This window comes from Hylobates moloch, unplaced genomic scaffold (genome assembly GCF_009828535.3).
Source record: "Hylobates moloch isolate HMO894 unplaced genomic scaffold, HMol_V3 SCAFFOLD_1, whole genome shotgun sequence".
In the NCBI taxonomy this organism is placed as follows: Eukaryota; Metazoa; Chordata; class Mammalia; order Primates; family Hylobatidae; genus Hylobates; species Hylobates moloch.
Genome location: NW_026652276.1, coordinates 45,664,295 through 45,691,577, shown reverse-complemented (window position 1 = coordinate 45,691,577; position 27,283 = coordinate 45,664,295). Strand labels below are relative to the sequence as shown.

The window sequence follows — 27,283 nt, the reverse complement described above, 5'->3', positions numbered from 1 at the left end:
CAAAACCAATCAGAAGCCAGGAATATATGATGCTGTCCTTAAAGGTCAGTTTCTTGCACCACAGAACAGGAAAGAGAAGGAGAGAAGATTGATTTGGAAAGGCAAACAGGTAACAATCAATGTGATTGTTTTGTACTTTCATAATTAACACAAATATTAGCAGATAGTACATAAACTTTTTTTTTTTTTTTTTTTTTTGAGACGGAGTCTTGCTCTCTAACCTAGGCTGGAGTGCAGTGGCACGATCTTGGCTCACTGCAAGCTCCACCTCCCGGGTTCACGCCACTCTCCTGCCTCAGCCTCCGGAGTAGCTGGGACTACAGGTGCCTGCCACCATGCCTGGCTAATTTTTTTTTAATTTTTTATTTTTAGTAGAGACGGGGTTTCACTGTGTTAGCCAGGATGGTCTCAATCTCCTGACCTCGTGATCCACCTGCCTTGGCCTCCCAAAGTGCTGGGATTACAGGCGTGAACCACCGCGCCCAGCCCATAAACTTAATTTTAAAATGATGTGTTAACTACTTCCTTCCATACAACCATAAACTAAAAATCCAAGTTATTAAACTACAAGTTCTATTTCTGACACTACAGTTGTTTACTACTATGCATTGGCAACAACAACAGAAAAGAGAAAGCGATAGAGAGAGAGAGAGAGAGAGAGATTGATTGATTCCAGAGTTCCCTGAAGAAAAGGGTAGACTTGTTTTTCCTCTCTGATGTTTTAGGGAGGCAGCAAGACAAGAGAAGATTCTGTCTTCTTGTCAATTAAACAACTTCAGAATTGCTGAATGTTCTATCCTTCACCTTCCCCTAGTGGGAAACAGAGATACGACAGCAGAAACAAATGCTGTTAGCAAATAAATACCCTAAATACCATTGCCCTGCCTTAAAAAAAAAATTATTGAGATATAATTCAAATACCATATAATTCACTCATTAAAAGTGTGCAATTTGATGGTCTTTAGTTTTTCTTGATTTTTTATTTTTTGAGATAGAGTTTCGCTCTTGTTGCCCAAGCTGGAGTGCAATGATGCGATCTCGGCTGACCACAACCTCTGCCTCCTGGGTTCAAGTGATTCTCATGCCTCAGCCTCCGAGTAGCTGGGATTACAGGCGTGCACCACCGCGCCTGGCTAATTTTGTATTTATAGTACAGATGGGATTTCTCCGTGCTGGTCAGGCTGGTCTCAAACTCCCAACCTCAGGTGATCCCCTGTCCTTGGCCTCCCAAAGTGCTAGGATTACAGGCAAGAGCCACCGCGCCTGGCCTAGATGGTCTTTACTATGTTCAGAGTTATGCATCATCACCACAATCAATTTTAGCACATTTTCATCACCCCAAAAAGAAACTCATACCCCCTAAGTCATCACCCTGATGTGCTTTCTTTTTCAGCTTTTTTGATCATTTGATGTAACACTGAAAGAACTAACATTACTACCTCACTCATGGAACTCTATGGCATATACAGTATATACTTTTCTTCTAAGTTCTGACTCTCAAATCTGAAAGACTAAACCAGGATAATGTTTTGAATGTATAAGTAACATTTTCCCCTTATTTATTACCCTTCACCAGGGATGCCAAAATTAATTTGTTAAACATGTCAATAACTACATATTCACTTCTTACTCCTTTAAATTACTATTACATGTGTTTCGAGATTTTTAATTACTTTGGTAAAATTTCAGTTATCTTTGGCTTCCTGCAATATTGTACAAGATATGTGAAACACAGTTTTGGATGCAATAGATTGTTTAAAAGTTTTAAATGATGTTATTGGCATAAACAAAAAAAATCATGAAATACCCAGAAGATAGTTCTGCTTTATTGGGAATTAATTAGAACCTTTATTAATGCACTGCCTTTAAATTTTCTTCTTTTTTAAAATTGATAAATAATGGATGCACATATTTTTGAGGTACACATGATAACAATACACTCATATAATTTGTAAGGATCAAATCAGTGCAATTGGGATATATATATTACCTTAAATTTGTGTCTTTTCTTTATGGTGGAAGCATTCAAATTATTATTTTAAAACTATTTTGAAATACACAGTAGATTCTGGTAAACTACAGTCACCCTACTGATCTATCAAATACTAGGTTTTATTTCTTCTACCAAAGTGTACATTTGATAGAAGAAATTAAGCAACCTCTCTTCATCCTCCCCTCTACCCTTCCTGGCCTCTGGTAATCACCAATCTACTACCTTATGAGATCCACCTTTTCGGCTCCCATATGAGTGAGAACATGTGATACTTGTCTTTCTGTGCTGGATTTATTTCACTTAACAAAATGACACCCAGTTCTATCCATGTTACTGCAAAAGACAGAATTTTACTCTTTATTATGGCTGAGTAATATTCCATTGTGTATATATACCATATTTTCTGTATCCATTCATCCATTGGTGGACACTTAGGTTGGTTTTATATTTTGACTATTGCTAATAGTGCTGCAATAAATATGGGAGTGCAGATATCTTTAACATATTGAATTTATTTTCTTTGGATATGTATTCAATAGTGGGATTGCTGAATTATCTGGTAGTTTTATTTTTAGTTTTTTAAGGAACCTCCATACAGTTTTCCATAGTAGCTATACTAATTTATATTCCCATAAACATTGTATGAGAGTTTCCCTTTCTTCCCATCCTTGCCAGCATTTATTATTCCTTGCCTTTTTGATAAAAGTCATTTTAACTGGGGTGAGATGGTATTTCATGGTTTTGATTTTCATTTCTGTTATGGTCAGTGACGTTGAGCATTTTTTCAAGTATGTGTTGGCCATTTGTTTGTCTTCTTTTGAAAAATGTGTATTCAAATCTTTTGCCCATTTTTAATCAGATTATTATTATTATTTTGCTATTAAGTTATTTGAGCTCCTTATATATTCTGGCTATTACCCCGTGACAGAAGTATACTTTGAAGATATTTTCTTCCAATCTGTGGATGCGTCTTTACTTTGATTTTTTTTTTTTTTTTTTTTTTTTTTTTTTGCTGTGCAGAAGCATTTTAGCTTGATATAATCCTATTTGTCCATTTTTGCTTTGATTGCCTATGCTTTTAAGGTCTTATACAAAAAAAATTTGCCTAGACCAATGTAGTGGAGCATTTCTCCAATGATTTTTCCTAGTAGTTTCCTAGTTTCAGGCCTTAGATTTAAGCCTTTAATCCATTTTTATTGATTTCTGGATATGGCAAGAAACAGTGATCTAGTTTCATTCTTCTTCATATGGAATATTCAGTTTTCCCAGCACCATTTATTGCATCATTTATTGAAGACACTGTTCTTTCCCCATTGTATGTCCTTGATGTCTTTTTTGAAAATGAGTTGGCTATAAATGTTTGGATTTATTTCTGGGTTCTCTATTTTGTTCCATGGTCTATATGTCTGTTCTTATGCCAGTGTCAAGCTGATTTGGCTACTATAGCTTTGCCTCTAATTTTAATTCCTTCATTTAAGTGTAATATAGGGAAACAAGAGACAATCCAGAGGGGAGCAAACAAAATAAAGGATTTTAAAAGGGAGTAAGTGTAGAGAAACAGAAGTGGATCTTGTTTCACTCTGAAAATGAGAAGGCCAAGGAACAAATTGGCTGTCCTCCAGTTTAGAGAAAGGATAGTTCATCTACATCTCCACAGATGCCTGTATTACTCTCACTATATACACTCTCCTTGGGCAATCTCATCTATTTCTACTGCTTCGCCTATCGGTTGTGGATCTACAAGTGGATTCTGAACTTACAGTTCCATCTCTAAGCCTCTTTTCTGGCCCTGGACCCACATATCCCACTGGATATCTGTATTTGAATGTTACAGGAAACTCAAAATGTCCAAACTGAACTCATCTTTCCCCTTGGGATAGACAGATTCTAAGGTAGCCCCTTGATCCCTGCCTCACTGTGTTCACACCTGAGTGTCATCCCCTCCCCTTTGAGTGTGGGCAGGACCTGTGACTTGCTTCTAACCAGAAGAATATGGCAAAGGTAGTGGATGTCACTCCTGTGGCCATACTATGTTATACAACATTCCATTTTGCCAGCAGGATCACTTTAGAGACTCTCTCTGCTGACTTAATAACATTAGTCATGTTAGGAGAGCCCAGATGGCAAGAAACTGTGACCAATCTTCAGAAACTGTGTGTGGCCTCAAGGAACTAAAGTAAGAAGCAGGGACCCTCAGTTCTACAACCACAGGACATGAACTCTGCCAAAAACCAATGAGAATTCAACTTGGCCAACACTTTGATTCAACCTTGTAAGATGCTAAGCAGAGGACCCAGCTAAGTCATGCCCAGATCCCTGACCACCCCCCAAAAACACCTGTGAGGTAACAAATGTGCTGTTTAAACTGCTAAGTTTGTGAAAATGTATTACACAGCAATAGACAACAAATATACCCCCAAATTTCATCTTTTTCCTCTTTGCTTTGTCTCCTTAATTGGCTCCATACTCTAGCCTGTTGTCCAAGTCATTCTGAATTCTTCCATCTTCACTACCACATTTAATCAGTCTCTGTGGACCATCATTTCTGCCTACTGAATAGCTTCCTCATTCAGCAATTCCCAAACTAGATACCGTAGACTTCAAATAGGTGTTCTACACACACAAAAAAAATTCAGTGTCAAGTATGCCACTTGTAAATTCAGGTCTTTAGAATTATTTGCCTGCCATATCACTGCCTTAGCCTTTTAATTTGTCTCTCTACCTCTATCCTTTACTATTTCCAGTTCAATCTCATAGGACTACCAAATTTATCTCTCTAAAGCACAAATCTAACCATTTCATTCCATAAGTAAATGACATCAGTAGCTTACTGACAAAATTCAGACAACTTCAAGACAAAGTTCAGAGTCCTTATCATAACTTCGATCTAAGTAATGCCTACTTTCATTCCTCACCATTTCTGCTCTAGTCACACTGCACCTCCACATGGACCTTGCTTTCTCACTACCAAACACACTTGCACATGTTGTTCCTCCCACCTAGGGCTCCCTTTCTGCCCTTATTCAACTGGATAACTCCTGTTCATTGCTTTTCACTTAACTCTGACATCATTTCCTCCAGAAAACTTTCTCAGACCCCTATCCAAATAAGATGGCCCTCCTGAGCCTACTGGACTTTCTTCCATCACTGGAGGTTGCTTACTTGTTTGGGTTTCAGTCTTTCTTACAAGACAGTGAGGCCCTTGTCTTCTGGAACTTTGCCTTATTAATTTGCTACCCCTACAGTTAGCATAGTGTCTGATCCAAGCAATAAGTGGTCAGTTAATGAATTAAGTCAGCTCACACCTCATATAGAGTTTGGCAGGAAATGAAGTTATTAACTGCACAGGGAGAAGGCAGAGACTGTTGCAGGAGCAAGATGTAAAATAGGAAAGCAGCCTTTCCTCTGCCCCCAGCTCAGGACCAAGCTCCCATTTCTACGGCATGTTTTTCAAATGTGCTTCTTCTTTCTAGAAAAAGCTGGTGGGAGGTTGAACATGGTTTTTTGAGCTTGAATCTTGACTCAATACAGGCCTAAGATCGCCTAAGCATTGGTGGAAATAGTAGAAAGTTGAGGATAGGGCTCAGTGACATCTCAGAGCTGCAATCGGTCTTTGTGTGTTAGAAGGAAGGCACTGACATCATGGCTAACACGGTGAAACCCTGTCTCCACTGACAATGCAAAACAAACAAACAAACAAACAAACAGGCGTGGTGGCAGGCGCCTGTATTCCCAGCTACTCAGGAGGCTGAGTCAGGAGAATGGGCGTGAACCTGGGAGGCGGAGCTTGCAGTGAGCCGAGATAGCGCCACTGCACTCCAGCCTGGGCGACAGAGCAAGACTCTGTCTCAAAAAAAAAAAAAAAAAAAAAAAAAGGAAGGCACTGAGAATTGAATGCAACTCTGATACGGGTTATAGTTTTAATTTGAAAAAACAACTCAAATAAAACATTTAATTGCACAAAAGAAAACCAGAGCCCATATAAGACAATGTAGATATTGGAGTTCTTAGTGATTAGGTTTTTCCAATACCTGAATCTGAGAAAGGACTGGGGTGCAGATTGATTATTTAGGAGGTGATCCCAGGCAGCTGAAATAAGTGGGTGGAGAAAGTAAAACAGAGAAGGGAGAAGAGCCAACAAAGAGTGCCTCATTGAGCTGTGGGCAACTGGAGTTGGTTGAGGGTTGGCTCGGGAGCAACTGCCACCTCCTCCTATGCTCTTCCCTGAACTTTTCAGCTGAATCTGCTTGGGTTGGGCTGAGTGGCCTTCTGTTTTTCAAAGAAAGCCTTGAATTAGAAAGACAGAGAGATGCCACTTCCCACAGTTGAGGTCGAATGTGGCACTGTGCTTAGAATTGTCCACCATAGCTGTGCTGGAATCACCTGGGCTAAGAGTGTTGTTTGGGACACCCAAGTGTCTGTTGTGAGTTCTAAGAAGCTAAACTGCATTTGTGGTCGTGTATTTTTTTCTATGCTATAGCCAGAGCTGAATATCTGCAATCCATGTCCTCTTTGGAGAAGTGTTTTCTGTAAGTAGATTTAAACTGCCTTGTGCCTGCAAATGTTGCGGGGTTTTGTTGAGATTATTGTGTTCTCATTTGAACAATTATTACAGATAAGGCCCTGTAATCCTCAAAACCGCAGGAAGCATGTTCAGACATTTTATTCATCTCACACTGGAGAAGAAGTCATAAAAGGAACCAGACTGGGTTTAGCAAAGCTCACCTTGGACTGAATTGCTGCTGTCAAGGATATAATATTATTGAAAATATAACAACACAGGTTTGAGAAATGTTTAAGAAATGTTTTTTGTCTCTTTGCTATTTGGAAGTGGGACATGTAAGATTATAATCCTACTGCTATTGAGTGTGCATCTCTTGTATCGATATTGGATACTGTGCTCTGAGGTGTCATGTTGAGGAGGATATGTGAGCAAGCTGTTATGAAGGGCATGGCTGTTTTCACTGCCAATCATCTTGGGAAGAGGAGGATCCTAAATCAGATGAGAAGTGATTTTTTTTCACCATTCTAGGCCTGGGCTCCAAGAACATACATGAAGCTACTCATAAGGGGTAAAGGAAACTGTCATCTGCCACAGGGAAATATGTGGTAACCAGGCAAAAGAGCATCCCTATGGATGAACCATGGTTAGAAAAAGAACCATGTCTGGTAGCCAGTTGTCTCCACTGTGCTTCCATCTGCCCTGAGACTCATTAAGTTTTGTTAGAGTGGAGAGCCTAGCTTCAGCTCAGTTTTGAGGTTGGAAGTCTGTCTGTGCTTGTTGTAGAGTACTCTATCCTAAAACTGAAGTAAACACTGTGTGCCCAGAAGAACAAGGATGGTCAATGGTGTTACATGCTACAGAAAGGTCAGAAAGAATGAAGACAAGAATTTTTGAAGCCACCAGGACCCTGCAAGATGGAGGTCAACAATACCATCCCCAATGGCCACTGCAGGGAAAGTACTGAAGATCACCATCCAATTACAGTGCCTAAAAATAGGCAGATAAAAGAAGTAGAAACAGTTTAGAAAATTCTTTGTGTTGCAAATTAAAGGAAATCATAGAGTTTTTCTTAGTTATTATTTGAACTATTACACCTTTATATTGCAAATAAAGAAACTAAGTCTCAGATTGTGACTTCCCAAAGTCACACAGCTAGAAAGTTGACAGAGCCAGATTGTTTTTCCCTCTAGTTCAGTTATTTTCCCCACTCATTTTCAGGCTGGTGGCTTGATAACCAGGGTCAAATAATTGTTTTTGTTTTATTTTTATGTGCTCTTTTCTACCCACTCCCTCCTCCCACAACAAATGGCTGTCTGGGCATATCTATACACAGAAGATCAAAAGCCAGGGGCATATTCTAAATAGAAGATAATAATTAAAGATGTAAGCTGGGCATGGTGGTATGTATCTGTAGCCCTAACTACTTGGGAGGTTGAGGCAGGAGGATCACTGGAGCCCAGGAGTTGAAGGCTGTGGTGAGCTAAGATCACTCCACTGCCCTCCAGCCTTGGCAACAGAGTGAGAACCTATTGCAAAAATAAAATAAAATAATAAGGAGGCAAAATTCTCCCAGTCAGTCATTTATTGAAGCTATTACCCAGAGCCAATAACATGTGAGAAAGTGTTTTCTGGGCCTTCTGGGAGAGAAAATCATGTACTTTTCACAAAAGTTATTAGCGCTGTCTCCCTCCCTGGACCTGCTGGAGGCATTGAAGGAAGAGGAGGGTGATGAGGTGAGGATGGTTTAAAACCAGAGATTGAAGACAACGCTGTGGGAGGCAAAAGAGGGTTAGCAGACATACAAAGACAAGAGAATCCTTGGAAATAGATATTTACTTTGAGTCCTTACATTTTTATAGCTGTCTGTCTCACACCAATTAATAACCACAAAACACAATATGGTAGAAATCGGGCATAGATGGAGAGAGGGGAGAGCTAGCAATCCAAGTTTAGGCCTGACACACCCAGCAGTATGTCTAAATGTTCAAGATGACAACATCAGAAATAACAGATTATGGAGTCCAGGAGAAGATGTTTATATGTGACCAGAAGTAAACTGACTGATTAGGTAAATTGTAGAGGCAATCATGATTCGATGTCCTAAGGAATCTAGGAGGTGAAGTGACCAACACCACTGGCTGTTCCCAATATGTATTTCCCCTTTCTTTCTTGGTAACAGAAGCTGATTTAGGGCACACTGTCACTAACGTACCTCCATTTTCTGTCCTGTCTCACAGCTACATGTGGCTCTGTGGTTATATTCTGATAAATGGAATCTATTCAACTTTCAGGAAATGTCTTTAGGAAAGAGATAGGTTCTTATTTATTCCTTCTGTTTTGCATTCTGGAATACAGACATGATGGCTAGAGCCTGAGGAGCCATCTTGGACCCAGAGGTTGAAATAACTTGCTAAGGATGGCAAACAACAAGATAGAAAATGCCCAGGGCCCTGGCACTGCAGAGCATCTGCCAACCCTGAACTATCTACCTCCAGATTTCAATTACGTAGAGAAATGCAAATTGTTTATTTAGGAGATGATCCCAGGCAGCCGAAATAAGGGGGCAGAGAAAGTGAAACAGAGAAGGGAGGAGATCCAACAAAGAGTGCCTCATCGAGTTGTCCCCCTCTCATCATAAACACGCACCTCAAGTTATCATTATTTTGCATTTACTGTCACTCAAAGCAAAATCTAATATTAAATGATTCAGCAGGTAAGGTGGACAAGTGAGTGCAGACATGCTGATAGAAGAGGAGACAGATTATGGTCTTAGAAATGGTATGATAAATTGGTAATCTCAATGGAAATTTGGGGATATATGTTGACGTTGCCATTGCTATGGCCTCGCTGGGTCTCATCAGTGAAAGGACCAACTATGGTGAAGACTTCTTCTCTTTGGCTGATCAGTACCCTTCTCTCCTTTGGAAAATTTGTTACTTTTTTCACGTGTTTCTAGTGTAACTGCAATTATATTACTTTCTTCCTAGTCAAGGGGGACTGCAAGTAACTCAGGTGGTTCTGGCTTATAATTATGTCATTTTGCACTTATTCAGATGATTGTTTCAATGGTTGGGCAGTTGGCCTGAGCCAAAGTCCTCCTCTGAGGTTGTCCTAAATGGCTCCAAAGGGTAAAGCCCCATTTAATTCTGGGGACACAGGGCTGAAGAGAGGTGAAAGTTGTTAGCAGAGCTTGGTCCTTCTGGAGATTCTAGAGGAGAATCTGGCTCCTTACGTTTTATAGATTCTAGAGACATCTGCATTATTTGGCTCCTTGCCCCTTCCTCTATCTTCAAAGCCAGCAGTATAGCATCTCCAAATTTCTCCCTGTCTCTCCATCTCCCTGACCTCTGCTTCCATCATCATATCTCCTTCTATGATTCTGACACTCCTGCCTCCCTCTTTCTGTTTCTTTCTGCTATAAAGACCCTTTAATTATATTTGGACATGGTAACAGAGGATAATCTCTGCATCTCAACATTTTTATCTTAATGAACAAATCCCCTTTGGCCATGAAAAAACATATTCACAGATTCTGAGGATTAAGATATGGATATCTTTGGGGAGCCATTAGTCTTTCTATCACCCTAACCCCACCTCTGGTCTTGCAAAAAATTATTTTCTTCTTCTCTTCTTCTTGTCACTTGCAAACAAGAGTCCTGGCCTCATTTACCATTCAGCTTCTTGCATTAAATCTAACAAAATAAATACTTTGAGTATACTTGCATTTTCCAATAGGCTGTAAACCTCTTTACTCAGGTCAACTTGGTTTTATCATAGGAATTGATCCACCTACTCTATTCTAGTAAAGAACCTCAGGAGTCAATGGAATTTATGGTCTTGGGTAAATCCACCATGATATTGCCTTTTGCATATGCTTAATCCCAAGAAGACCAAGATTTTAGAGCTAAATTATTGCCAAATAGTGATATAAGGGTTATCAAGACATTGTTTAGGATGTGCTTATTTTCTGTAAATTTCAACCTCTTAATTATTGGCAGGAGTCAAAATCTTATGTAAATAAAAACTCTGGACAATACACAAAAGGTAGCTACCTCAAGACTCTGGAAAACAATAGCAGGTGGATTGTGGAAAGGAGTCAAAACTTAGTGAATGACTTGTACTGTGGTAAGTTTTCCTTCTCTGCCCCTCTTCTCTCTGCTGGTGCTGACTTAAGAGCAACTCTAATTGTGTGTAACAGTGCATCTGCATGGGTAGCTGTAATTATGAGAGAAATCCCATCTTTCTACCCAGAGGACTGGAAGGAGGGGCCCTCAGGAGTTGTAGAGAAGGAGGAAAATATCATAGAGGAGGGAACAGGAGAAGAAAATCCCTTAATTCTGAGTATAAACCAACACAAGTTCCAAGCTCACCCCAAGCTGAGCATACATGAAAAAGATGTAAAGCAGTATAGTGAAGCCTTTGAAAACTAAAATGACATTGGAATCATTTCCCACAGAAACTGAAATAGAGCTTGAGGTATGAACCTAACTGGGTTGATTGTCTGTTAAAACAATAAGCAATCCACTTTCTAGAGGAATTTAACAGGCCTGAAGTCATTAAATAATATTTAAAATGTCCAGAATACAATCCAAAATTACTCAACATACAAAGAACCAGGAAGATGTGACCAATTCTTAAGGGACAAGACAATCAACAGATGCAAAACCTGAGCTAACCCAGATCAGGAGCAAGCTTTTTCTGTAAACAGCTGGATGGAAGGAATATTTTAGGGCATGTGGGCCAAATAGTTTCCATCACAATAACTCAACTCTGTCATTTAGGACAAAAAAGTCACAGACAATATGTAAATAAATAAGCATGGCTGTGTTCCAATAAAATTATATTTATGGAAACCAAAATTTGAGTTTCATGTGATTTTTATGTTCATGAAATATTAGTCTTTGATTTCCCCCCAAACTATTTAAAACTAAAAACAAAACAATTCTTTGCTCATGGGCCATGCATAAACAGGCAGCAATTTGGATTTGGCACATAGGCTGTAGTTTGCCAACTCCTGATCTAGATGTTGGAAACATCATACAAAGACTCCAAAGCAGCTATTATAAACATACTCTATGAGGTAAAGGTAAACACTCTCGAAATGAATTGAAAGGCAGATGTTCTCAACTAAGAAATAGAAACTATTAAAAAGAACGAAATGGAATTTTTAAAACAGAAAAATACCATATTTGAAATAACTATCAAGAAACTCAGAAAATCTTCAAATACTCTTAGGAATGCTCTGCTTCTGATGATACCCAATAGAATTAAGATGTACCCCACAATTCTAAGGGTGATTATGAGGAATAAAGTAGATAATTTTTGAAGCAGAATAAAGTTTTGCAGGGGCAGGAGCTGAAATTTAAAACTTCTAGATATTAGATTTGTTATTTTATTATTTCATGTGCTGGGAAAAGGGAATAGAAAATGTATCATCAACTAGAAAATACATGGAAAAGAAAAATATTGCTCTCAGTCATTTTCTTTTATTATTTGTTTGTTTGTTCTATTTATATTAGTTTTTTCATCACAAAAGTAATACATATATGGCTGGGCGCGGTGGCTCACACCTGTAATCCCAGCACTTTGGGAGGCCAAGGCAGGCAGATCATGAGGTCAGGAGATCGAGACCATCCTGGCTAACATGGTGAAACCCTGTCTCTACTAAAAATACAAAAAAATTAGCCGGGCGTGGTGGTGGGCACCTGCAGTCCTGTTTACTTTGATTGCACCACTGCACTGCAGCCTGGTAACAGAGCAAAACCCCATCTCAAAAAGAAAAGAAAAAAGAAAGAAAATGCCTTGTAACTCTAAGCCAGGTAAGTTCCCAGAAATATAATTGCTAGATGAGAGCTTAGTATTTTTGAAGCCACATAATATTGATAGCAATAAATATTAATAATGTTAATATTTGTTGAGCATTTCCTATATTCTAGACTCTCTTTATTTATTTCTTTTTTTTGAGATGGAGTCTCACTCTATTGCCCAGGCTGGAGTGCAGTGGTGCGATCTTGGCTCACTGCAACCTCCACCTCCTGGGTTCAAGTGATTCTCCTGCCTCAGCCTCCTGAGTAGCTGGGACTACAGGCGCGCACCACCACGCCCGGCTAATTTTTGTATTTTTTTAGTAGAGATGGGGTTTCACTATATTGGCCAGGCTGGCCTTGAACTCCTGACCTCAGGTGATCCACCCACCTCAGCCTCCCAAAGTGCTGGAATTACAGGCGTGAGCCACCAGGCCCAGCCGTATTCTAGACTCTTAGTCTTTTATGTGTCAAGAACTGTAAAAGGTCTGAGAGTTGACCTTACTTGCAAGCTAAGAAGTTATTTTGCCACAGTTTCATGGATGCTGGCAGAGACCTGCAATTCCTAGGTCAGAGATAAAGGACTTTGTTATTCATGACACAGCAAGCAGCATGATCATCAGCATGTTTGCATTAGTTGCTCTTGACCCAAAGTACCAGAGGGACATCACATATCAGTCCAGATGGGTACTTGCACATGTAGCAGGTTGTGTTTCAGTAGGTGATCCCTGAGTTTAGGGAATCCAAATTTTTTATAATTGGTGGTAAGCAAAACTGCCCTTTGCTTCAGAGGAAGACATTATTTCCATTTTCCACTGCTGTTCCCTATGCAAATATTCTTGAAAAGATAGCCCGAAGTAAAGGGCATTCAATGCCTTTTCTAATAAGTCATGTAGAAATGGGAAAGACCTATAGACAATTGTCTCCTAATGGTATTTATTAGCTGAATACTCTCTACTTTACAAATATGGAAACTAAAACACAGAGAGTGTAAGGAACTTACCCAAGATCACACAGCAAATGAATAGTAGAGCCAGGCATATTGGTTAATTTTTTCATTATCATTTAACACAGTAGCCTTTTTGAATTTATTAAGCTGTTCCATTTATATAAGAAAAAATTGTATCTTGGTAGCGCTGTAGCTAGAGGGAATGTTTTCCATGAACAGTTATTTAAAGAAGCTGGGATGCTTTCCAGGAAGAGAATGTATGGGGACAGAAAATGAAAGCAGCCAAGCTGTCAAAAGTTTCAAAAGACAATATGCACTTCAGGGCTAATGTAGAAACTTGATTTTTTGTCAATATGTTTGATTGATATACTACCTCAATGAGTCTTCTCTACTGATCGTTATGAGGAAGGAACAAAGAAACCAGTGTGAATATGGATTTTTCTATTTGTCGAGGGCCAGAGGAGAAACAGTTCTACTTTGTAATATGATCATTTCAAAGAAGGTTTTATAAAGATTTAGCCTTTTACCATCTGATAATTGTCTCACTAAGATATCCAAGTGATACCTTGAGCTCAATTTTAATGATTTTAGTGGAATATATATTTTTGTATTCTGTAGGGTGTTACCACTATTGTAACAATAAGGTGTCATCTGTATCTGAATATAATTAATACCTAGAATGGAATCAGAGAACCTTTCCAATAAAGGAAATAAATCCTGAGAAATAAGATTTATAAACCAATTGTTTTGAATTCAATGTTTCGGGAAAATGTTATTTTGATTTCCACTTTTGTCACCCACTGAAATTTCCTACATCTTTGATGAGACATTTTGTTGTTGTAATAATGACTTTCAGAGACAGGTCTCACTCTGTCACCCAGGCTGGAGTGCAATGGCATGATCATAGCTCACCGTGCCCTCAAACTCTTGGCCTCAAGAGATCCTCCCTCCTCAGCCTCCCAAAGCTCTGGGATTATAGGCATGAGCCACCAGGTGGGCTGTCTTTTGTTTTTTGAAGGGCTGGATTAATCATGAGCATTCTTATTGTTTTCAGGAATATAGTCAGCCCTCCATATCCATGGGTTCCCCATCCATGGATTCAACCAACCATGGATCAAAAATATTAAGAGAAAAAAAACTTGCAAAAAGTTCCACAAAGCCCAGTGCAGTGGCTCATGCCTGTAATCCCAGTACTTTGGGAAGCCAAGGTGGGTGGATCGCTTAAGCTCAGGAGTTCGAGGCCAGCCTGGGCAACATGGTGAAACCTTGTTTCTAAAAATTAGCCAGACGTAGTGGTGAGCAGCTGTAGTCCCAGCTACTTGAGAGGCTGAGGTGGGAAGATTGCTTGAGCCCAGGAGGTTGTTGAGGCTGCAGTGACCCATGACTGAGCCACTGCAGTAGAGAGAGACCCTGTCTCAAAAACAAAAAAAAGTTCCATAAAAACAAAACTTGAATTTGTGGGGCACCACCTACTACATTGGATCCACATAAATGAGGTGATATGTAGGCATAGTACTAGGTATTAAAAACAACCTAAAGATAATTTAAAGTATAGGAGAGGATTGCATAGGTTATATGCAAATACTGTGCCATTTTATGTAGATGATTTTAGCATTCCCAGATTTTCTTATCTACAGGGGTCCTGGAATGAATCGCCCCATGGATACAAAGAAACAACTGTACTTATCTGAATGTATTACTTGGATTTAATTTATCAAATCAGTTCTTTAGGACATATATGTATGTGCATATGTTTTTCATATGTTTTTTAAGAAAGACATAATTTTCCCACAAATCTACAGAAAGAATAGTGTTATATAGTTCATTCCAGAAATAAAACAACTCCATTCTATTCATGTGATTTATTGGCTTCTGGAATTCAAAGACATACTAAATATCCAAAATGCAGCTGGGTCTCAGGAACAAATGAACCGAAGTTATGACTGCAGTTATAACATTTCAGTCAGATATTGAATTCTAAATAACCATATTATATATTTTAGTTCCAATCAGTTTTCCTATTATTGTATAGGTTTTCTTGTGCAAAAATTGTGTGGAAGAGGCACTGGCTGTGCTGGGGACATACATTTAGAACATATATGAAAATGACAATTCTTACAGTCACTGTGTAAATGGAGCACAGATTTTGAGGAGAAGGATCGGACATAGGGAGATCCTCAATGACAACCTCTACAGAGAATCTGTAGTCTCCTTTTCTTTCATCCTGATTTTTTACAGCAAGTTGCAGTTTACTCTTTCTTTGTATGCATGATGCTTCAAATGAATTAGAAAATAGGCAGAGGAGGATATAAATAATAAAAACAAAATAACAAAATCTGTGTTGATAATACTTTATGTTACCAAACCCAAAGGTTAGGAATGCAGAAAAAATCAGTCATTCAGTTCTGTTACATATGTTATAGACTTTCAGATTTGGATGTGTAATGATTACCTCTATTTTCTTCAATGAATGCTAGGTAATCACAATGCTAACAGATTGATTGATTCATTCATTTATTCAACAAACTTACACTGAGATCTTATTACATGCGAGAAACTATGCCAGATATTTGAATAATGCATTTATTTTATTTTTAAATAGGTTATGCATTCAAATGATTAACATAGATGCAAAAATCCTCAACAAAATACTAGCAAACCAAAGTCAACAGCACACTAAAAGGATCATGTGCCATAGTCAAGTAGATTTGTTCCTGCTGTGCAAGGATGGTTCAACATACACAAGTCTATCAGTGTGACATAACACATTAACAGAATGAAGGATAAAAACCATATATGATCATCTCAATAGATGCAGAAAAAACATTTGACAAAATTGAACATCCTTTTATAACGAAAACTCTCACCAATTAGCTATAGCAAAAACATACCTTAACATAATAAAGGCCATGTATGACAAGCCTACAGCTAACATCACACTCAAAAATGAAAAGTTGAAAGTTTTTCCTCTAAGATTACAAACAAGACAAGAATGCCCCTTCTCACCACTTCTATTCAACATAGTGTTGCAAGTTCTAGCCAAAGCAGTTAGGCAAGAAAAATAAATAAAAGGCATCTAAATCAGAAAGAAAAATGTGGAATTGCTTCTGTTTTCAGATGGTATGATCTTATATGTATAGAAAATTCTAAAGACGTCATTAAACAAATGACAAGGCCAATAAATTCGGTAAATTGTGAGATACAAAATCAGCCTACAAAAATCAGTTATGTTTTTCTACACTAACAGTGAACTATCTGAAAAAGAAATTAAGAAAATGATCCCTTTTACAATAGCATAAAAAATAAAATACTTAGGCATCAATTTAACCAAGGAGGTGAAAGATCTATAAAACAAAAACTCTAAAACATTGATGCAAGAAATTGAAGAAGACACAAAGAAATAGAAAGGTATCCTGTGTTCATCTATTGGAAGAGTTAACATTATTAAAATGTCCATACTGCCCAATTTGATCTCTAGATTCAATATAATCTGTACTAAAATTCCAGGGGCATTTTTCACAGAAATAGAAAAAAAAACAACAACAATCCTAAAATTTATATGAAACCACAAAAGACCCCAAACAGAGAAAACCATCTTGAATAAGAAGAACAAAGCTGAAGACATCTTTCAAACTATATTGCAAAGCTGTAGTAATCAAAACAGTATGGTACTGGTGTAAAAACAAACACATAGACCAGTGGAACAGAATAGACAGCCAAGAAATAAACCCATACATATTTGGTCTATTAATTTTCAGCAAAGGTGACAAGAATACACAATGGGAAAAAAATAGATTCTTCAATAAATCGTTCTGGTAAACTGGATATCCACATGCAGAAAGAAAGAAAGAAAAGCAAACAAATAGATAATTAAATTGAACTCTTCTCTTACACCATACACAAAAATCAATTTAAAATGGATTAATGACTGAAACATAAGACCTGAAACTATGAAAGTCCTAGAAAAAAACATAAAGGAAAACTTCACAACATTGATCTTGGCAATAGTTTTTCAGATTTGATACCAAAAGGACAGGCAACAAAAACAGAAATGAGTGATGTACAGTAATAAAACTAAATTTACCTAATGTACAGTATCAAACTAAAAAGTTTTTGCATACAAAGAAAACAACCAACAAAATTAAAAGGCAGCTTATGAAATGGTGGCAAATATTTGTAAACCACATATCCAATAATGAGTTGATATTCAAAATATGTAAGGAACTCATAAAACTTGATAGCAAAAAAAAAAAACCCTAAATAACCCACTTCAAAAATGGGCAAAGGACCTGAATAGACACTTTCCCTTAAGAAGACATACAATGTCCAACAACTATATGAAAAGATGCTCAACCTCACTAATCATCAGAAAAATGCAAATTAAACTGAGATACCCCCTCACACTGAGCTATCACCTCACACTTTTTAGGATGGTTATTACCAAAACGTCAAAAGATAACAAGGGTTGGCAAGGATGTGGAGGAAAGGGAACCCTTAGACATTTTTTTGTGAGAATGTAAATTTGTACAGTTGTTATGGAAAACAGCATAGAAGTTTCTCAAAAAAATTAAAAATAGAATCACCATGTGATCCGGAAATCTCACTGCTGGGTACGTATCTAAAGAAATTGAAATCAGTATGTCAAAGAGGTATCTGCACTCCCATGTCCATTGCAGCATTATTCACAACAGCCAAGATGTGGAAACAACCTAAGTGTCTGTCAACAGATGAATGGATAAAGAAAATGTGGTATACATATATAATGGAATATTATCAAGCCTTAAAAACTAAGTAAATCTTGCCATTTTCAACAACCTGAATTAAACTCGGAGATATTATGCTAAGTGACAGAAACCAAACACAGAAAGACAAAACTGCATGATCTAATGTATATGTGGAATTTAAAGAAAAGTGGAACTCACACAACAGAGAATAGAATGGTTGTTACCAGAGGTTGTGGAGAAGGGGACAAAAGAAGATATTGGGGATACAAACTTTCAGCCATAAGGTAAATAAGTACTGGAGACCCAATGTACAGCATGATGGAATATTAGTCCATTCTCGCATTGCTATAAGAAACCACATGAGACTGGGTAATTTATGAAGAAAAGAGGTTTAATTGATTCACAGTTCCACAGGCTGTACAGGAAGCATGGCTGGGGAGACCTCAGGAAACTTACAATCATGGCAGAAGTTGAAGGGGAAGCAGGCATATCTTCACCTGGCGGAGGAGGAGAGAGAGCAAAGGGAAAGGTGCCATACACTTTGAACAACCAGATGTCCTAAGAACTGTATCATGAGACAGCATTAAGGGGATGGTCTAAACCATTAGAAACCACCCACATGATCCAATCACCTCCCACCAGGCTCCACCTCCAACACTGGGGACTACAGTTCAACATGAGATTTGTGTGGGGACACAGAGCCAAACCATATCAGATAGCAGTAGTTAAAAATAATGTACACTTGAAAGTTGCTGAAAGAGTAGATCTCAAGTATTGTCATTAAAAAAATAAAAGGTAGGCCAGGTGGGGTGGCTCACGCCTGTAATCCCAGCACTTTGGGAGGCTGAGGCGGGCAGATCACGAGGTCAGGAGACCAAAACCATCCTGGCTAACACGGTGAAACCCCGTCTCTACTAAAAATACAAAAAAAAAAATTAGCCGGGCATTGTGGCGGGCCCCTGTAGTCCCAGCTACTCGGGAGGCTGAGGCAGGAGAGTGGCGTGAACCTGGGATGTGGAGCTTGCAGTGAGCAGAGATGGCGTCACTGCAGTCCAGCCTGGGCGACAGAGTAAGACTCTGTCTCAAAATAAATAAATAAAATAAAATAAAATAAAGGTAATTATGTTAGGTGATTGATATGTCAATTAGTTTGTGGTAATCATTTCACTATGTATACACATATCATACATATATCAAAACATCATGTTGTATATTTAAAATATATCCAATTTTTATTTGTCAACCATATCTCAATAAAGCTGGGGAAAAACTCCAAATGATTTTAAATCAAAATAATCCTAAAAGGTATACACTGTAAAATTTTATTCCCACAAAGGTTCCCATCTGCTTCTCTTCTCCCCGTCACATATCCTATAGGTGGAGTGATCATACATTGTGGTTTCCCAAGAACATTTCCAGTTTATGCCTTTTTTCTTGGTTTAATTATTAATAGTGCCCCCATTTACTCTCAAAAGTTTAACTAATAAACATGAGAGGAAAAAAATCAATGAACTTGAAAACAAAAGCAATAGAAAAAATTAATGAAACCAAAAGCAGATTATTCTAAAACATCTATAAAATTGATACATTTCTAGCCAGACTGACAAAGAAAAAAATGGAGAAGATAAAAATTACCAATATTGGAAATAAAAGAGGGGCTATCATGAGAGACCCTCACAGAAATTAAAATGATAAAACAAATACAAGAGGTCCTCAAAGTATGTCATTTCATTCAACTTTGATGAGGTTGATTAACAAAAAATTGATTAATGGCACACTGTCTGTGTAGAGTTTGCACGTCCTCCCCGTGTCTGTGGGTTTTCTCTGGTTACTGCAGTTTCCTCCCAAATCCCAAAGATGTGCATGTGAGGTAAACTGCTGTGCTAAATGGTCCCCGTGTAACTGATTGTGTATGTGTGTGCATGTTTATGTGTGTGTGTGTGTGTGTGTGTGTGTGTGTGTGTGTGTGTGTGCCCTGAGATAGGGTGGCATCGTGCCTAGGGCTGGTTCCTGCCCTGTGTCCTGAGCTGTGGGGATAGACTGTGGCCACCCACAACCCTGAACTAGGATAACTGGGTAAAAGCTCTGGCCACCCACAACCTTGAACTGGGATAACTGGGTAAATAATTATCTTGTTTTTATTAATCTCTTTTTTTTTTTTTTTCTGAGACAGCGTCTCACTCTATCGTCCAGACTGGAGTGCAGTGGCTCAATCTTGGCTCACTGCAACCTCCGCCTACCAGGTTCAAGCGATTCTCATGCTTCAGCCTCCCCAGTCGCTGGGACTTCAGGCACGTGCCACCACGCCCAGCATTTTTGTATTTTCAGTAGAGACGGGGTTTTACCATGTTGGCCAGGCTGGCCTTGGACTCCTGACCTCGGGTGATCCACTCACCTTGACCTCCCAAAGTGCTGGGATTACAGGTGTGAGCCACCATGCCTGGCCTATTAATCTTTCTTAAATGTATGTATAGCTCTCATTTATTTCAATATTTAATATTAGAAGTGTTTTGGTCTTTATTTAGAAATTTGGTGATGTTTTTGTGACCAGAAGTATGTCATAGGCACCTAACTCTCGTTTATATCAATTAGGCTATAATGAAAGTGGTTTCCTTAAACTTTCAATTAAAGTTGCCATTTCCAAGAACCTATTGAGGATGTTAAGGACTTACTGTCCTAAAAACAACTGTATGCCCATAAATCCAACAACTTAGATAAAACAGACCAATTCTTAAAATACACAAACTACCTAAACTCACTAAAAAAAAAAAAAGTTGTTCCACAACTATTAAATAAATTGAATTTGTAGTTAAAACTTTTCAATAAAGAAAGCTCTCTGCCCATATATTTTACTGCAAAATTCTAGAAAACATTTAAGGAAGAAACAATAACAATTCTATACAATCTTTTTCTGAATTTATAAGAGAAGGAAACACTTCCCCATGCATCTTATGAAGTTAGCATTACCCTAATAGCAAAACCAGATAACAACAGTATAATGAAAGAAAAATAAAGACCAGGCCAGATGCGGTGGCTCATGCCTATAATCCCAGCACTTTGGGAGGCTGAGGTGGGTAGATCACTTGAGGCCCAGAGTTTGAGACAAGACTGGCCAACATGGTGAAACCCTTTCTCTTCTAAAAATACAAAAATTAGGTGGGTATGGTGGTGTGTGCCTGCAGTCCAAGCTAGTTGGGAGGCTGAGGCCCAAGAATTGCTTGAGTCTAGGAGGTAGAGGTTGCAGTGAGCTGAGCGCACACCACTGCACTCCAGCCTGGGTGACAGAGTGAGACTCTGTTTCCAAAAAAAAGAAAAAGACCAATATCCCCCACAAACATAGACACAAAAATACTCAACAAATTATTATTAAATTGGGTCTAGAAACATATAAAAAAGGAAAATACAGAATGATTAAGTGGGATTTATCCAAAGAATGCAAGATTGTTTCAATTTGGGAAACTCAACCAATGTAATTTACCAGATTACCAAACTAAAGAAAAAAAACATGATTATCTAAATGGCATTTGACAAATTCAAATTTCTTTCCAAAAAAACTCTCAGCAGACTAGAAATGAAAGGAAATTGCCTGGATATGATTAAGGACAACTATAAAAACCAGTGACTAACATCATACGTAATGGGAACAAGATAAGGACATCATTTTTTCACCACTGCTATTCAATAACATAGTAAAAGTTTTAGCCAGTGCAACAAGGCAAGAAAAACAAAGTCATTCAGATTGAAAGAGAAAGAAAAAATTCTATTTGCAGATATCAGAATTGCTTATGTAAAAAAATCCCAAATAACATACAAAAAAAATTCTAAAGCTAGTCTTAAAACTAGTAAGAGAGTTTAGCAAGGTCATAGGATGAGCTCAAAATACAAAAGTCAATTATATTTCTATATACTAGCAACAAACAATGGATTTGAAATTTTAAAAAAACACTATTAACAAAAGGTGGAAAACTTAAATACAAATCTAACAAAATATATAGTATCTATATGTTGAAAACTATAAGACATTAATTAAAGAAATCAAAGAAGACCTTAGATATGTGGAGAGATATATTATCTTGGTTTGGATGAAAAATTATATGGTCACGCTATCTACACAGGTAATAAAAGGTACTTTTATTGATTTCTTGTGTATATTCCCAGTGCTTATTTATACAAATATAAAATTCTTATCCCCCCGGTGTTACACAATACCTCACTTGTTCAACTTAAAATATATCCTATAGAATTTTCCATATAAGTACATAGACATTTTCCTCATAAAAAAATTTTTATCATGAAAATAATTTTAGACATACAGAAAATTTGTAAGAATGGCATAGTAAATACTCACATACCACCACCTGGATTTCCTTATTTTCCTTGATAAACATGGTATTTGACTGTGTGAAGTTAATTAATATATTTCTCATTGCATATTTAGATGCTGAAAATTCTGTCTTACCCCACTGCTGCCAGATGGGGTGGAGGATGGTAGGAGATGGAGTCTAACCAAATGGCGAGATAGAGCCAACTCCAAATAGCCATTCTGTCACTTACTGGCTGTATGGCCTTTAGGCAAGTTACTAACTTCCCCCGGTGTTAGTTACTTCATCAGTAAAATGAGAATATAACTACTATACCAAAGGTTACAGTCAGAATCATGTGTGGTGATATGATAAAGTACAAAAAAGTACTTTAATCTTAGGAAATGTAAAATAGAGCTGCAGCAGCATCATCATAGCCTCGACCTTATTCATAAGTTTGGTTAATGGAACAAGGTGAAAATCTACCTGACTATAAAATTTAGTTGGTGGAGCTAAGTGACAGAGACCTTATAAGAAGCACTGTTACCCTTGGCCAATTCAATTAATAGAATTATCTTCTCAGCCTTGGCCGGGCATGGTGGCTCACGCCTGTAATCCCAGCACTTCGGGAGACCGAGGTGGGCGGATCATGAGGTCCAGAGATCGAGACCATCCTGGCTAACATGGTGAAACCCCGTCTCTACTAAAAATACAAAAAAATTAGCTGGGCGTGGTGGCGGGTGCCTGTGGTCCCAGCTACTGGGGAAGCTGAGGCAGGAGAATGGCGTGAACCCAGGAAGCGGAGCTTGCAGTGAGCAGAGATCGAGACACTGCATTCTAGCCTGAGCAACTGAGCGAGACTCCCTCTCAAAAAAAAAAAAAAAAAAGAATTATCTTCTCAGCCTTGGGCTGATTCACCAGTTCATTAAAAAGCCAAAGACTCTTTCAAATCCTAATCTCTATATCCGGAGCCAATCCTTTACCAAAATATCTGTATTGCCCACATAATATGAGGAACCACTTAGTGAATTTGCCATTTTTATTCTTTTATTGTACCAAAAAGATATGAAAACTTCGGGTGTTTTGTTTGCATTTCTTTGTCCACGGAATACATTTCCAACTCCAAGGGGAAGTAGTTGCAGGTAACTTTACTGCCATTCATGTAACTACAATGTCAAATCATCAGCAGCATATATTCTATTTGGAGGCCTTTTCCTGGCTTACAAGTAGAGAGTGAAACACAGCCTCTATTAGTAGAGCCGTTCAAAATGTATTCATTCACTCACCTAACAAAAACTTTCCAAACCCCTACTGTGTGCCAGGCATTGTACTTGGTGTTGCAAAGAAAAAAAAATTCCTGTCTTTAAGTAGCTTACAGCTCAAATAAGGGGAAATAAGATACATTGACAATTATGAAGTGCTTTGGGAGAGAATAGAATGGCTTCACAGAAGAGGCTAAGTTTCTGTTGAGCTGGTGAGACTGACAAGAGGAAGGCCATGCACAGCAGAGTGAGCATAATCTGCAAGCACAAAGACATTCTATGGCAGCAAGCTTGAATTCAGAGTTCCATTGGGGCACTAGGTACACAGTAGGCTGGAGGGTTCGGCTGAAGCTATTACCAGTTTGGTCTTCATCCTGCTCAACGGAAAACTTTTAGTTCAATGGGTGAACCATTAAATGTTTTTAAGCAAAGACCTGAGATAATCAGATTTACTTTTTTAAAAGATCTGGTAACCGTATGAAGGATACTTGGGAAGGGGTAATAGGAAAACCAGTTAGGAGGCTATCGCAGTGAAAGAGAATGTGGTCTTCATGGGATATCTAGGATTTCCATGAATGAAATGATCTTGTTTGATAAATGGGGTAATGTCTGAGAACTATCTATCAACTGAAAATCAAGAGGGAAATCAGCAAGAAAATCGGTATGTTCGGCATTATTTCAATCAAAATCCTAGCAGAATTTTTGTAGGTATCAACAAGTTGATTCAAAAAATTTGGGAGAAAGGTAAAGGAACTAGAAAGTTGAAGGAACAGCCAAACAAATTTGAAAAAGGACAAAGTTGGAGGACTATACTCCCTGATTTCAAGTTTATTGAAGACTTCAGGTCCTTTTCTCTAACTTTGTAATTGTTTAAGTTCTTATACGGTTTGCCAGACGGTGAATAGGGGAAAACAAATGAAAAACACTAATTTAATCAGTTTGGTTCCCTGACTGCTGCTCAATATGGAGATTTGAGGAGAAGGTGAAAACTCTCATTACACAAAAACACGTGGATACACGTATCACTCATCTCTTAATTCCACTGATAAACTAGAGGCCATTGCAAGATAAAACATACATAATGAAAATAATTGGCTCTTTGCACTGACGCTTTAAAATACATTTTCATTTCCTATTAAAAGCTTTATTTGGTCCCTTTCTCTGAATAATGTATGCAGTGCTCATTTCTCCTTCACCGGATCGGCTCAAAGCTTGATGAATATGGCCGTGGTTTGATGGGCAGTCTCTCTATCTCACGTTGAGGCTCCACTATAAAAAGAATTAGAATAGCAAGATTAGTTGTCAGGCTAAGTAAATGAGGTCTCATCTGGGATCTGATTGCTTATATGAGAGGGCTGAAGTGATTCTTGGCTGCACTCTCAGGGAGAAGGGAGAAATGCATTTTAATTGCCCTGGCAGGGATACCAGGTGTTCTGTCCAGCTACCAAAACGCAAAGCCGCATCGTCTTTGCACTATAGAAGGCTTTCAGTTAAGTGAGAATACATATTCTTAAAGCAAAACAACTCAGAAACGCTGGCGTGGTGATGCACGCCTGTAATCCCAGGACTTTGGGAGGCTGAGGTGGGCGGATAGCTAGAACCCAGGAGTTCGAGACCAGCCTGAACAATATGGTGATAACCCCGCCTCCACGAAAAAATACAAAAATTAGCTAGATGTGGTGGCACGCGCCTGTGGTCCCAGATACTGGGGAGGCTGAGATGGGGGGATCGCTTGAGCTCGGGAGGTCGAGGCTGCAGTGAGTCGAGATCGCACAACCGTAATCCACCCTGGGAGACAGAGGAAGACTCTATCTCAAAAAAGCAAACCACCAAAAAAACCAGGGACAGTTCAATGCTCTTTTTCGTTTCATAGCTACTTACACTCAGATTTACAAATACCTATTAACTTGTCGACAGGGCAAGAAATAATTTATGTTGAAGAGACGAAAGACCAGAAAACAGATTTCTGCGTTTTACTCTCCATGTGGCCATGATGGACGAGGACGAAGAGGGACTTTGATTTTTCCTTTAACGAGAAGAATGTTTAAGCTCTGAATTTTTAACCAATTTTTATGCTCGTTACTCTGCTGTAGGGTATGTATTTACCAAGATTAGCAGAACACCGCGAGTTCACCAGGCAGAGACAAGTCACTGTGAAGTGGGCAGCACAGAACCTCCCGGAGGGCAGGGGCCGGAAACTACATATCCCGGAGTGCCCCGCTCGCGAGCACAATGGAGCCCGCCGTCATTCGGTTCACGGCGCTACGCATTCCCTGAGCGCCGCCGGATACCGGCCTGGGTCCCGCCCAGGGCGGAGGGCCCTCCTGGGCCGGGAAAACTACAGTTCCCGACATGCCCTGCCACGGGTGCGCCTGCGTACCGGAGCTACCGCCCCGGGGAGCGGGTTGGTTTAAAACGCTGTGTTAGTTCCGTGGAAACCCGCTCGTCTGCAGCAGTGCGGAGCCTCAGGCGGACAGATGGACTGTAGGGTGAGGTTGCCGGGCCCTGGGCTGGTGAGCGGCGGTCGGAGGCTCGTGGGGGAGAGGCGTCGGCTCAGATAAGGACAGTCACCACTCCCTGGCGCCCTCTCTCTGTCCTGACGGAGTCCAGTCTCACTCCCTGGACCTCAGGGCCTTGATTTAAGGCGCTTCGGCGTTGGCTGCCGGTGAAAGCCATTTAGGAGCGAAGTTTGCATTGGCCTGGCTCCAGCTGAGGGATGGGAGATAGCCACCGAAGCCTCCAGATAAGCCCAATACCACCTTTATTTATGTGTTAAGTTGGAGTTTAATAGGTTCCTGGAAAGGCTATTTCGGCGTCAGTGTTTGATTTTTGCTACCAGTTAATCCTCCCTGGCTTGCTTACCAGAATATAGGTGTCAGGAATTTGCACTGGTTCTTTACGGTTTCCGCAGTACCTGGCACTCTTGCTAGAACGGAATAGACATTCGTTAAATTCCTGTCGAAGTAGTCTCCTGTTTATTTACCACCTATAATTTCCCAGGCACTGTACTAGGCTCTAAAGATAGAAAAATGTCTATTTTTAACCCCACTTTGGAGAAGTTCGTATTAGTCTGTCCTAAATGCCCCCACACACATGCTTCTAATTTGTTAATCTTGGCGTGCTCAGGACGAGGTCTTTTAATCCTTTCTGTTCTCTGTTATCCCGCCTTATGGTTTTCTTGAGCTCTTCAGAAATTAATCTCCAGTCCACACCTCACCCCCAAACTTCAGATCCACAAATTCAATAATGTATTTGGTATCTTTCATGTTTTAAATTTGACGTTTTAAAAACTGCTCTATCTTTTCCACAAAACGGATTCTTCCTTAATAAGTTTGCATTTTCTCAGTGATAGCACCATCCAGGCCAAAAACCTTGTAGTAATCTTGGCTTCTTCCTTTCCCTCATATCTCATATCTAATGCATCAGCAAAAGCTATCTTTCAAGTATATCTAGCCACTAACCACTTCTTACAGTAGGAATACCGCTGCTGTCACCTTGGTTCTGGCCAGCAGCATCTCTACTTCTGCTCTTATTCTTCCACCATTTGCAGTGGGAGGGAGTCAAAATGATCCAGTTAAAAGGAAAGTTAGATAGCATTCCTCAGCTATAGACCTCCAGTGGCTCTGAGAATCACTGACAGCAAAAGCCCAACTTTTACAATGGCCTTCAAGGCTCTGTGTATTGTGTGTTTGTTTTTGTTTTTGTTTTTTGGTTTTTTTTTTTGAAACAGAGTCTCGCTCTGTCGC

General features: G+C 39.0%; 1 long non-coding RNA gene across 1 annotated transcript; it reads right to left on the bottom strand.

Moving 5' to 3' along the window:
- Positions 1 to 24,687: 24,687 nt before the first annotated feature.
- LOC131383662 (uncharacterized) lies at positions 24,688 to 25,785 on the bottom strand. The gene is made up of 3 exons (XR_009213843.1): positions 25,644 to 25,785; positions 25,437 to 25,563; positions 24,688 to 24,806 (listed from the first exon to the last, which is right to left on the bottom strand). It is a non-coding gene; the product is annotated as an uncharacterized LOC131383662 (long non-coding RNA).
- Positions 25,786 to 27,283: the final 1,498 nt, after the last annotated feature.